Source organism: Schistocerca serialis, chromosome 4 (genome assembly GCF_023864345.2).
Source record: "Schistocerca serialis cubense isolate TAMUIC-IGC-003099 chromosome 4, iqSchSeri2.2, whole genome shotgun sequence".
In the NCBI taxonomy this organism is placed as follows: Eukaryota; Metazoa; Arthropoda; class Insecta; order Orthoptera; family Acrididae; genus Schistocerca; species Schistocerca serialis.
The window spans coordinates 444,889,625-444,902,228 of NC_064641.1; the positions used below are offsets into that span (position 1 = coordinate 444,889,625).

Genomic DNA, 12,604 nt, shown 5'->3' on the forward strand with positions numbered 1-12,604 from the left:
GCTTCTGCATGCATGTGGTTACGAGAAATATTTCAATTCACACTCGCAGAGCATCTGAATCCAGACAGCATGGAGAGCAAATCTACGACAAAGACTGGTGCCTCAGTGGCCAGCTCAGTTTACTGCATTTCAGTAGTGGTAGAATGTTATTTGTCAAGAAATAAACAGATGAGGCTAACAACACTACAGTGTTTCAGCGTTATAGTTTCATGTACCAAATGTTTGATAGTAAGTAATGTTCCAGTATAACGGAAGCGCCGGCACGAAGGTGAAGAACGTAAGAGCAGAGAAGGCTGTGAGACGACGTCTGCCAATGGTTTGCTGACTAGGACCGCATCACGACAGGAGCGGGCTCCAGCCGAAGAGGATGTAACCACCGCTCCTGCCAGTCTGGGCCGGACAGTAGAAGATGGACACTAGTAGACCCGGACTAGAAGAGAGTACTCGAAGAACTGTTACTTGTGATCCATATCCATTACTTGAATGAACATTCCATACAGCGAAAGTCACAGATTATTTGCATGTCGCCAATCGCTTTCGTCCACTTGTAAACCAAAGTTAAGTATTGTCAGTTTATTGTAATAAAAACCATTAATGTGATCAATTTCTTGTTGTCATAGTTGAAAGGTATATTTAGAGCTTATCACATCCTCGAACGTCGTATTTGCTTCCTTAATCTCGTTTCCTGCAATATCGAGTTTCGGTCTGAGTTGCACAGGTTTTCTGATACAACAACCTGCTTTGGAGAATTGCAGTACTTACACCGATCAGCCAGCACATCATGACCACCGACCTACTATCGATATAAACCCGTCCAGGCGATGGCAGCGTCACGTGGCGAGGAATTATTGTTAGTCGGAAACACGCACGGTGCATGTAGTGCAGTATCAGTGAGCGTGCGGTCCGTGGTAGAATGGGGAAGGCACGCGATCTGTCTGAGTTTGACCGGGGAGACTGTGATGGCCCAGAGTCTCCGCACGAACGTTTCGGAAACTGCACGACTTGTCGGATGTTCGAGGACTGCTGTGGTGATTGTCTTCAGCACGTGGCGAAACCGAGGTGAAGCAACATCCAGACTTCGTGGGGTTGCGTGGCCACCCCTCATTATAGATGTCTGACATCGTAGGCTGGGCAGATTGGTAACACGGGACAGGCGGCGAACTGTACGGAACTAACATCAGACATTCATACTTGGCAGAGTGCAGTGTGTCTGAACACACAGTGCGCCGAACAGTCTAGCAGGCGGCCCGTTCATGTGCCAATGTCAAGACCACGTCACTGGCAACTACGACTGAAATTGGCATGTAACCATCGGCACTGGACGTTGGCGCAGTGGCAAAGCGTTGAATGGTCTGATGAATGCCGATACCTTCTTCATCATGCCGATGGGAGGGCGCGAATCCGTCAGTATTGCGGGACGTAGACAAGCTGGCGGCTGCTCTGTTGTACTTCGGCGAACATTCACGTGGGCATTCATGGGCCCAGTAGAGCTCGTGCAAGAGACCATGACGGCCAAGGAGTATTATACGCTAGTTTCAGATCACGTACACCCTTCATGACGATCGCCGGCCGCGGTGGCCGAGCGGTTCTAGGCGCTACAGTTCGGAACCGCGCGACTGCTACGGTTGCAGGTTCGAATCCTGCCTCGGGCATGGATGTGTGTGATGTCCTTAAGTTAGTTAGGTTTAAGTAGTCCTAAGTTATAGGGGACTGATGGCCTCAGATGTTAGGTCCCATAGTGCTCAGAGCCATTTGAACCATTTTGAATACATCTGGGATGTGAATGAACGTGGCGTCAGAGCTCATCATCCCCTTTCCCGGAATTTACGAGAATTAGGTGACTTTTGTGTGCAGATGTGGTGCCAACTCCTTCCAGCGACTTACCAAGACCTCACTGCTTCCTTACCACGACGCGTCGCCGCTGTTATCAGTCCCTACTAGCTAGGTGGTCATAAAGTTCTGGCTGATCAGTGTACGTATTTTGGGTTGTCCATCATACATTACAATACCACTATCCTGTTCAACAGTAACGCAAAATAGTATTTGTTTCTCTGAGAACAATTTCACACGCCTTGTTTCATTGTCTACGTGATATCTGAAGTAAACTTCCAACTTCTCACTTTCGAGTAGTTCAAATGGCTCTGAGCACTATGGGACTTAACAACTGAGGTCATCAGTCCCCTAGAACTTAGAACTACATAAATCTAATTAATCTAAGGACATCACACACATCCACGATCGAGGCAGGATTCGAACCTGCGGGGTTCCGGACTGTAGCGTCTAGAACCGCTCTGCCACAGCGGCCTGCTTCTCACTTTCGATCTCTACTACCATTGCATAACTCTGGATTATAGTTTAAATAGCTTGATTATGTGTTTCAAAAGGGAGGTAAAAAATAACATTTTGCATTTGTATTTAAACTGCGGGAACTGTTACGACACGATAGCTTCGGTTTTGATGTTCGAACTTAACACCATTGTGCAAATTTCTTTGCAACTTATTGGTACAGAGCTGTGATTTTAATTTTTGAATTGTGAAGGCACACTGAATCCCAACAAGATCATCATCATCCTCATCATCATTATCATCGCATCATTACCATCATCACCATCAACATCACAATCACCATTACCCTGTCTTGAACAGCAAAAGGTTTCGGTTTAACTACATTTTCTACGAATACATATTCCAAAGTATGCTACTTTGTACATCTAACCATTCATATTTGTATTCAATATCGCAGCTTTGCACCGGAAATATGGTACCTTTTCGCTGACTTAGCTGTGTAACTTGCTTGCAGCGGCTTTCGTTCACCAGCTGCCCACTGCACCACAGACACAAGTAACATTTTGCCTTGAATGAGTAATAATAATATTATGAGCCTTGATTTTTGTCAACACATCTGACTGGAGCTACGAAGCAACGGTTTCTGCGAACCACACTTAAGCCGCGTTCACAATGGAGGCACTGTGTCTCGCACAAACGTGCGGCACAGAATGGAGCTGTATGTTCATAGGTGTGTAGCAATGTCCGTTCGTCAGTATCACCATTACCACCTCCTTCCACGGATTAGGTGTTGTGACCATCTGTTCCGGTCTCTGTCATCCATCCATGCATCTTTTACGACGTCTACCTAGTTCCCTCTTTGTAGTCGGCCGATAATTCATTATCTTTTTTCACAACCTGTTTTCTGTCATATTATTAACGTGATCCTTCTTCTATTCCCTTCTAACTTGTCATTAACTGAAAACATTTTTAAATCTGATCTTACTGTTTCATTTCTTATTTTATCCATTTTATTACGACCTCTTACATATCTCATGAACTTCATCTCTGCTCCTTGTATACGTAATTTTTCTTTTTTTTTTGTTACTGTCCATGATTCGGAACCATATACAAGAGTATAAACGGCCTTAACTTTATAGAACTTCATTTGTGTTTCTTCTCTTGTTTTTCTTCCCAAAGTTCTTCCAATTGTTCCATAGGTAGCTTGATATTTATTAACCTTCTTCTCAATGTCATTGTAATAGTTACTATATCACATTCTAGATAACTGAAGTGCGTTACTTATTCTACAATTTTCTCTGCGTTCTTCCCTTTGAGTGTTATTAATTGTGTCTTATTTGCAGATATAGTTCAGTTGTAATGTATTACGTTTTGGCTCAATCTATATACTGCACTTCGTGATGTGGGTGATGCAGAACGCGTCTTTGGTTGGCTCTGAGCACTATGCGACTTAACTTCTGAGGTCATCAGTCGCCTAGAAGTTAGAACTAATTAAACCTAACTAACCTAAGGACATCACACACATACATGCCCGAGGCAGGATTCGAACCTGCGACCGTAGCGGTCACTTGGTTCCAGCCTGAAGCGCCTAGAACCGCACGGCCACAACGGCCGGCCGCGTCTTTGGTTATGTGTTCTACTGGCGCTGGAAGAGCATCTCATTGACGCTTTCCCGCTAACCAGAGAAACCCGTGGTGGAAAGTATTGCTCTTGTTTGATGTCCTCCTGAGAGCTATGTGCCAGACAAGCCTTCGCTCGTCACTCAGTTCGAAGTGAGACTCATCACTGAACACAATTCTTGCCCAGTCAGTGAGATTCCAGTGCCGAAGTCATGTCTGGAGACGCCCCAGTCAGCGGTGGGATACCAGCCTTTAGTGTTGCCCGCCATATTGCCCGACAATCAGGAATGATGGCGTGGGGAGCCATTTATTTGTATACCAGGACGCCTTTGGTTGTCATCCGCGGCACCTTTACAGCACTACGGTACGTCGACGATATTATACGTCCCGTTTTGGTGGCCTACATGGCAAGGCATCCTAGGCGTACATTTTAGCACGATAGTGTCCGCCCGACTATGGTGACAGTTTCTTCTCCTTGTCTTCGTGCTTGTCAAACCCTATCTTGGCCAGCAAGGTCGTTGGATCTCTCCCCAATTGAGAACTTTTGGAGCATTATGGGTAGAGTCCTCCAGCCAACTTCGGATTTTGACGATCTAGCGCGCCAATTGGACAGAATTTGGTACTATATCCTTCAGGAGAACACCCAATAACTCTAGCCATCAATGCCAAGCCGAAGAACTGCCTGCCCAGAGGTGGAAAGCCCAGAGGTGGATCTACGCGTTATTGCGTCCATAGTTATTGACCAGTTACAGAGATCAAAAGTGGGATGTTGAAAGTGACTTTCTAGGGGCATTTTCGTCATACAGAGTACACCTAATACCGGGTATTTGCTGCAATTCAGGTTTGAATAGAGTTGCTCCACTCTCTTACGAATCAAACAAACATGTTACCTTGAATCAAATAATTTTGGGTATTAGGCCGCACTATTATAAAGGTTGTAGCCTCTCCCCGATGTTGTTCAATCTGTATATTGAGCAAGCAGTAAAGGAAACAAAAGAAAAATTCGGAGTAGGTATTAAAATTCATGGAGAAGAAATAAAAACTTTGAGGTTTGCCGATGACATTGTAATTCTGTCAGAGACAGCAAAGGACTTGGAAGAGCAGTTGAATGGAATGGACAGTGTCTTGAAAGGAGGATATAAGATGAACATCAACAAAAGCAAAACAAGGATAATGGAATGTAGTCTAATTAAGTCGGGTGATGCTGAGGGAATTAGATTAGGAAATGAGGCACTTAAATTAGGAAAGGAGTTTTGCTATTTGGGGAGCAAAATAACTGATGATGGTCGAAGTAGAGAGGATATAAAATGTAGACTGGCAATGGCAAGGAAAGCGTTTCTGAAGAAGAGAAATTTGTTAACATCCAGTATTGATTTAAGTGGCAGGAAGTCATTTCTGAAAGTATTCGTATGGAGTGTAGCCATGTATGGAAGTGAAACATGGACGATAAGTAGTTTAGACAAGAAGAGAATAGAAGCTTTCGAAATGTGGTGCTACAGAAGAATGCTGAAGATTAGATGGGTAGATCACATAACTAATGAGGAAGTATTGAATAGGATTGGGGAGAAGAGAAGTTTGTGGCGCAACTTGACCAGAAGAAGGGATCGGTTGGTAGGACATGTTCTGAGGCATCAAGGGATCACCAATTTAGTATTGGAGGGGAGCGTGGAGGGTAAAAATCGTAGAGGGAGACCAAGAGATGAATACACAAAGCAGATTCAGAAGGATGTAGGTTGCAGTAGGTACTGGGAGATGAAAAAGCTTGCACAGGATAGAGTAGCATGGAGAGCTGCATCAAACCAGTCTCAGGACTGAAGACCACAACAACAACAACATATTATAAAGCGCTAAAGGAGCTAAATGGTCGACGTTTCCACCGACGTACTGCGATAATCTTGAAGACGGTTAACTGATGAACACAGGTGAACGTGTTTCCCGTGGTATTGCCTATTTCGGTAATCTGGTTGCTACCGACGCCACGTATCCGGGATACTGGACAATGAAGGGGATGACTATTCCGTAGGCTATTTCCTGTGCTATTCTGATGGTTGGCTGGAAGGCAACTCTAGTTGGTAATTGGTTGGAAATAATGTACCAGCGGATTACTGCTTGTGTCGTCCTAGTACGTGATAGGTAAGCAACTCTCCCTGGTGACTGGTATGCAATAGCAAATGGGAAACTTGTACACGGGAACAGTGTTTTTTTTTTCAGCGAAGTGTTGAAGCCGCGCTCTAGTTCCCTCGTTACCGGACTTTGCTCTGTTAAACCCTGGTCAGGAGACGCTGCTGGTTGGCGAACACATGCGATCCGCCGGGCTGGAACGGCTGGCAGCCAAGCCGTAGGTAACTTGTAACCATCCTTCCTGTTCATGTTGTTAGGGCGTTTCATTATGTTATCGCTTCTGTATCCACGGATACCGAGCAAGCACGCGAGGTTCTAGAAAATTGATAGAACGGCCATATTTCTGGTGATTTTCAGCTACAACTGACTTGTTGTTCTATCCCTGCCGTACGTGACGTTCATAATCCATAGGCATGCAAACTGGTTAGACATCGCTTGTGAGAACCGGTCTCAAAGGCATTCTGGAAATCTAAGAATATGGAATCATTTTGACGTCCCCTGTCGGTAGTACTAATTACTTCGTGAGAATATGAGCTAGTTGTGTTTCAGAAGAATGATATTTTCTGAATCCGTGTTGGGTGACTGTCAATAAATCGTTTTCTTCGAGCTGATTCATAATGTTCTAGCACGGTATGTGGTCCAAAATCCTACTGCAAATCGACGTTAGTAGTATGGATCTGTAATTCAGCGGATTGTTACTGTTGCCTTTTTTTTGGTTACTGGTGTGACTTTAGCAATTTCCCAGTCTTCGGGTACGGATGTTTCTGCGAACGAGCTGTTATATATGATCACCAACAACGGAATAATCTGAAAGGAACCTGACTGGTATACCATTCAGAAAGTGTACAATCTAGACCGGAAGTCTTGCCTTCCTTAAGTATTGTAAGCTGCTTCGCTATACCGATGATATCTACTTCTAAGTTACTCATGTTGGCAATTGTTCTTGATGCGAATACTGGAGTATTTACTTCATCTTATTTTGTGAAGCAATTTCGGAAATTCGTGTTTAGTAACATGTGGCACTTTCATCAACAGCATCACCATTGTTATTGTGCAGTGAATATATTGATTGTGTCTTCTCACTGGTGTACTTTACATACGACCAGAATCTCTGCGTTTTTTGCCAGATTTCTAGACAGAATTTCGCTGTGAAAACTATTAAAAGCATCTCGCCTTGAATTTCGCGCTAAATTTTGAACTTCTGTAAAACTTTCGCCAATCTTGGGCATTTTGGCTTCTTTTAAATTTGGCTTCAGCAGTAGTGTTCTGACCTTTTTTGTGTACCATGGGGGATCAGTACCATAGCTTATTAATTTATTTGGTATATGTCTCTCAACTGCCCTTGATACTATTTCTTTCCATTTAATCCACATCTGGTCTACGCATTCATACTCAGATCGCAAGGAGTGGAGACTATCTCTTAGGAAAGTGTCAAGTGACTTTTTATCTGATTTCTTGAAAAATACATGTATTTTGCATTTATTTATGGCGAGTTTGGATGTTACGTTATTCAGTGCAGCTGCACTGTATCTGTGATGATGATCCCTATCTGTTCAGGATTATTTGTTGCTAAGAGATCAACTATGTTTTCGCAACCATTTACACTAGGAGTGGGCTCCTGAACTGGTTGCTCAAAATAATTTTCTGAGAGGGCATTCAATGTGATTTCGTACAACGTTTTATGCCTACCTCCACCCTTAAACATGTACTTTCGCCAGCATATTGAAGGTAGATTGAAGTCACCATCAGTCGCAATTGTATGTATGAGGTACCTATTTTAATGACAGTCAAGTTATCGTTGAACTGTTCAGTAACTGTGTCACCTGATTCCGGAAATCGGTAAAAGGAACCAATTATTAATTTGTACCGGTTGTCAAGAATAATTTCTACCCATACTAACTCACAGTAACCATCTACTTCAATTTCAGTACAAGGTAAACTACTTCTGACAACAATTAAAAAACTCTCCATCACCAACTTTATTTAATTTGCCCTTTATGAACACAGCTATATCCTTTGTAAAAACTTCCTGCTTTAACCTGATATCAGTGTCTATAACGATTTGAGCATCAGTGCTTTCTATTAGCTCTTGGAGCTCAGGTACTTTCCCAACACAGCGACGACAATTTACAACTGTTATACCGATGGTTCTTTTTTGACCTGCACCGTCTCAGACCAAAGCCATTCTTTTGTTTCCCCGAGACCCTCTAACCCAAAAAACCGCCCAATGCACGCTACACAGCCCCTGCTACCCGTAAGCCATTTCCTGCGTGTAGTGGACTCCTGATCTATTTAGCTTTTTAGCGGAACCCGAAAATCCACCACCGTACAGCACAACTCGAGAAATGTGCAGGCTACACGGTCGCAGAACCGTCTGAACCTTTGATTCAGACCCTCCACTCGGCTCTGTACCAAAGATGCACAGTAGGAGTGATTGTGCAGAAATTAAGAAATTGGATTTTGCATTATTTGGGTTTTCCTAATCCTTAGTAACAGCGAGAGAGGGCACCAGTTTGTTCATGGAAAGTCAGTATGTTTTAACTGATGACATGTCCGAGAATTTCGCTACACATCTGAGGTAAACTGATTAGTCTAAACATTATAACCAGCTTCTTAATATCGCAATGTAGCATCGATTTGGCGAGGTTTTGGCTCAAAAAAACCTTGGTACGTAACCGCAAGCTTAAGACACCAGATGTCTACGAACAGGCCAGTCAATTACCGAGCCGGTGTTTTGTGGGCGCGATAGCGTCCCAGAATGGTCCATCGGGTTGAGATCAGGCGAATTTGGTGGCTAAGACGTCAACGTGAGTTCAGTATCATGATTTGCAAACCTCTGTAGCGCAATTCCGGCCGGATGGCAGAACAGCTAATCTGTTGGAAGATGTCATCGCCGTCGAAGAAGACATCAATAGTTAAGGGTCACAGTGGTCCGCAGTAATGTTCACGTAGTTCACAGTTTTTATACTGCTACCTTCTATTACTGCCACACCCACTAAGTGCGTGTCCTCTTAGATAATACTGTCCCACTGGCTTGCGTCGATGGAGAAGTGCATGTTTCGAGCAGCAGTTCACCTGGACTGAATGTTTGCGAACACGACCATCGAATTGGTGTGACAAGTAGCGTTCTACATCTATATCTTCATAAATACTCTGCAAGCCACCATGTGGTGGGTGGCGTTCGGTACCTTGTACCCATACTAGTCATTTCCTTTCCTGTTCCACTCGCAAACATAGCGATGGAAAAACAGCTATCTATATGCCTACGTATGAGCCCTAATTTCTCGTATCCTGGCGGCAGCAGGATCGTTCGTCAGCCAGCTTCAAATTCCAGTTATCTAAATTTTCTCAAGTTTCTCGAAAAGAACGCCGTCTTCCCTCCAAGGATTGTTATTTGAGTTCCCGATGCAACTCCATAGTGTTATGGAGTGTTGTTCGAAATCTAGCAGCCATCCTCTGAATTACTTCGATGTCCTCCTCCTGTCAGAACTAGTACGGATCCCAAACACTCGAGCAGTACTCAAGAACAGGTTGCACCAGCGTCCTATATGCAGTCTCCTTCACAGATGAACCACTCTTTTCCAAAATTCTCCCAATAAAACGGACTATTCACATTCTGGCCGAGCGGTTCTAGGCGAGTCAGTCTAGAACCGCGCGACGGCTACGGTCACAGGTTCGAATCCTGCCTCGGGCATGGATGTGTGTGATGTCCTTAGGTTAGTTAGGCTTAAGTAGTTCTAAGTTATAGGGGACTGATGACCTCAGATGTTAAGTCACATAGTGCTGAGAGCCATTTGAACCATTTTATATTCGCATCCATACCACAGTTCTCACATGCTCGTTCCATCATATATCGCTCTGCAACGTTACACCCAGATATTTAAACGACGTGACTGTGTCAAGCAGGACACTAGTAATACGTTTGTTCTTCCTACCCATACCTATTACCTTATATTTTTCCACATTTAGGGCTACCTGCCATTCATCACACCCACTAGAAATTTTGTCTAAGTCGTCTTCTATCTTTCTACAGTCACTCAACTTCGACACCTTACCGCACACCACGGTATCATCTGCAAACAACTGCAAATAGCTGCCCACCCTGTCCGCCAAATCATTTATGTATGTAGAGAACAACAGCTTTCCTATCACACTTCTCTAGGACACTCCTGACGATACTCTTGCCTCTGATGAACACTCGCCGTCGAGGACTACACACTGGGTTCTATTAAGAAGTCTTCGAGCCACTCAAATATCTGTGAACTTATTCAAATGGTTCAAATGGCTCTGAGCACTATGGGACTTAACTTCTGAGGTCATCAGTCCCCAGACCTTAGAACTACTTAAACTTAACTAACTTAAGGACATCACACACATCCATGCCCGAGGCAGGATTCGAACCTGCGACCGTAGCGGTCGCGCGGTTCCAGACTGTAGCGCCTAGAAACGACCGGCCACCCTGGCCGGCTGAACTTATTCCACACGCTCGTACCTTCGTTAGCAGCCTGCAATGGGGCACCATGCCAAATACTTTCCGGAGACACAGAAATATTGAATCTGCCTATTGCCCTTATCTACAGTTCGTAGTATACCACTGCTCGACCGGGCAATCTCAATGATCCCGTACGCTCTGCAATCGAACTTGACGAAAATAAACAGTCAGGATAGCAAACCGAGAGAAAACCCAAGAACAAGCGTCTAACTGCGTGCGAAAATAACGTCAGCGATTGGAAAGCTTCGGAATCGTCAACGCAGCTGGAGGAGGAAAGCGACTTTCCCCCTAGCTTACGCCACCAGAGGGTTTTGCCAGCTGACGCCAAGCCCCGCCGCCCGCGGTGCGGATGCGAAGCCAGACAAGTCTGGATGTACATCACTGGCGCGTTCATCTCGATCTCAATGTGCGAATTAAGCGAGGACACTAAATGAGGCGTGGAAAAGTTATTTTTGTTAACATGGAATGATGAAGATGTAAATGAACATAAATTACAACAGATATGAAGGACGAAAGTGTGTGTCCAGAATCCGGCGACTCATCCTCGCGCTACTACCCTCCATCACCCACCTTTCACCCTGTTACCCCACACAACACAGTTTATTCCTCAATACGGCTCTCCTTCACTTACATATGGTAAATCATTTAATATTTGTTCTTAACCCACTTCATTTAAAGTAAACATAAATTTCATCCCATTAAAACCCTATTTTTAATTATTTGTGAATCTTTCTTCCTCTGCAAGACAGAAACTATTAGCTCTAGAGAAAAAATGAGTTGCACCTTCTTTGTAGGACATTTAATGTCGTTTAATTTTGTACCGGGGAACATTTTCGCTAGAAAACCGCGGTTTTTCGAGTTATTCAAGAAAAATATAGAAAAGTGCCCCTCAAACGTCCACGCCACCTCATGCTCACACCCCAATAGTCAAGATTTCTAGTGAGCTGTTGATGGCACTTATCCCTACCAATGTACAAAAATTTTCTGCTACACTAATTTCTTCGCCTAATTTTTCTTCGTACCTGGGCTACAAAGTTATTTGCTCCACACAAGAGCATTTTTTCGCTGAAAAGATTTGATTATCAAAACGATAGAAATTAGAATAACAACGCCGGCACTAACATTTTTAATATTTTTCAATAATTTGGATCGAACGGTTTTTTCACAGCAGACTATCAAGTTGTAGCATGTGGCAAGAAATGAGTCAGCGTACCTAGAAAATCCGATCGCATACACCTTTCCACAACTTGAACACATGGACCCGGACAACTGGTTTCAACAGGACGTTGCCGAAATCCACTGAACCCTAAAAGTGCGGGCAAATCTCGGAGAAATTTTTTCGAAAGGAAGGTCAGGTTTTGACGTCTCACTGAAGGCCTTAGGGACGAAGCTATATAAGCCATTGGCTTAAGTGATGTAGGTAAACCACGGAAAACTTAGATCTGGTAACTGGAAGTGAATGCGAATGCCATCCTCCGGATTACGAGTTTACTGCCTTAACCTTCGCTCCACCGCACTCTGTGGAGAGGTCCACCCGATACGGGACCACCACCACGTTCGTCGGAGATAACGCCTCTATTCTTCACCTAAAATACAGGCGTCAAATATCGCATTTACGGCACTAAAATGAAATAAGTAGTAATTGCAGGCGAGCTAAGACGTAATCGCTGTAAGAAAAATGTGAATATATAAAAAAAATGGTTGTTGGAAGGACATCTTCTGCATACAGAAAACTTGAAAAAAGCTTCTATGAAATTGAAAGCAAGGGCGGCAACATTAAGGATGCAATGGGAATTCCACTGTTAAACACAGAGGACAGAGCGGATAGGTGAAAGCAGTTGATTCACGGTCTCTACGTAGGAGAGGAATCGTCTGCTGGCGTGATAGAAGAAGAAATGGATGTCGATTTGGAAGACGTATGAGATCCAATATTACAGTCAGAGTTTGCCAGACCTTTCGAACACTTAACAAAAAAATAAATAAAAAAAAAGAAAAAAAAAGAAAAGAAAAGGCGTAGGTAACATTTCCTCGCAATTTCTGAAATCATTGAAAGTGGCTAGTATGTAAAATCTATGAGACGGCACGT

The 12,604-nt window shown here is 43.8% G+C and overlaps 1 protein-coding gene across 1 annotated transcript in view; it reads right to left on the reverse strand.

Annotated features, from left to right (window-relative positions):
- The window catches only part of LOC126475073 (BAI1-associated protein 3), a 715,757-nt gene that overhangs the window by 346,184 nt on the left and 356,969 nt on the right, over nucleotides 1-12,604 (reverse strand). The gene's annotated exons all lie outside the window — the stretch shown is intronic.